This window comes from Solanum tuberosum, unplaced genomic scaffold, assembly GCF_000226075.1.
Source record: "Solanum tuberosum cultivar DM 1-3 516 R44 unplaced genomic scaffold, SolTub_3.0 scf00069, whole genome shotgun sequence".
Lineage (NCBI taxonomy): Eukaryota > Viridiplantae > Streptophyta > Magnoliopsida > Solanales > Solanaceae > Solanum > Solanum tuberosum.
In genome coordinates, this window is record NW_006238995.1 from 397,222 (window position 1) to 398,644 (window position 1,423).

The window sequence follows — 1,423 nt, forward strand, 5'->3', positions numbered from 1 at the left end:
TTTTTGTGTATGAAAATACAATAACTGCTGTGGGAGTTTCTCTAACCGACAACCATCACATAAGAGCTATAGTGATGATACAGCGATCGACCTCACGCTGCCAGAGCATCCTATTCCCTGCCAAAGGTATAGGACCTGAACTGCCTAATGGATCCACTAGTCTAATCTGAAAAGGATTCATCTAAAAAGTATGATCCTTTTCTACCCATGGTGGCTAACATGGTTCTATGGGGGCTGTGGGTTCTTTGAACGCTCCCCCAATTCGGTGCTCGATACTACTCCCAAAAATGTACTGGCTCTTATGTTTTAAAACATATTTCTTCCTGCTGATATGAGATAATTACTCAAAAACTTGCCCGAAGGCTCTTTTGGAAATCTCAGTTTCCAACCTTGTTTAAATGTAAAAACATTTCTTTAAAAACTTCTTTGGGAATACATAGTTCCCTAATAACTTTGAGAAATGAACTCAACTTTAAACTTTTTACTTGACTTGCAACTTGAGCCTTAGAATGAAGTAAAAACGTTCAATAAAGACTCTCGAACAATTTTGAAAACTTGCTTGAACTAACTTCTTAACCTTGCTTGACTTGACTCTAACTTCTCTTTAACTTGATTCTAACTCGCCTTGAATTGAATTATGGATTCAAGGGATATAATCACTTGTTATGAATGAGTTCTAGACATTTAAACGCAACTTGAAGTGTTGGAACCAAATTAGAAACATAGGTACAATTAGAAATGTAGAAACATGGCATTGACGGGGGTGATCTACGGACAGTAGGTCCATTCACGGTCTGTAGGTGATGACCATAGATCAGCAGGCAAGGTATTGAGGACAATTTAGGGAAATATGACCAAGTGTGGAACCACGGTGTCCATTGACGGTCCGTAGATTGATCTACGGACCGTACTATTGGTCCGTAGAGTGATACTGTGAGGGTTCCAGTACCTGAATTTTTGAAAATTCTAAGTGTGGAGCTACGGAGGGGATCGATGATCCGTAGATCGATCTACGAACCGTACCTCTAGTCCATCGATTGCTTCTGAGAAACTGACTATTTTTATTTTTTGGGGTCCTCCTTTTCTCCAACTCTAAACCCTCCCAACACAAAGGTTTCCGCCCATACACTTGGAAGCACAAAAATCCCTCAACATACCATAGATTACAACTCAAATACCAACCAAACAATACAACTATCAACTTCAACAACGAATTCAATCCTTCCTTAATAAATAAAAGGGCTAGGTGTGTGGGGGGGGAAGGATCACCCAACACTAAAAGCTCACATACCTTGGTAGGGATCACCCCCGACGAAAATCCACGATGATCTTGTCGGAAACTTGTTGATCTCCTCGATTTTTCCTCTTCTTCTCTTCTTCTTCTCAAGCCCTAGCCTTCACTCTCTTAAAATGGAACAAAAGA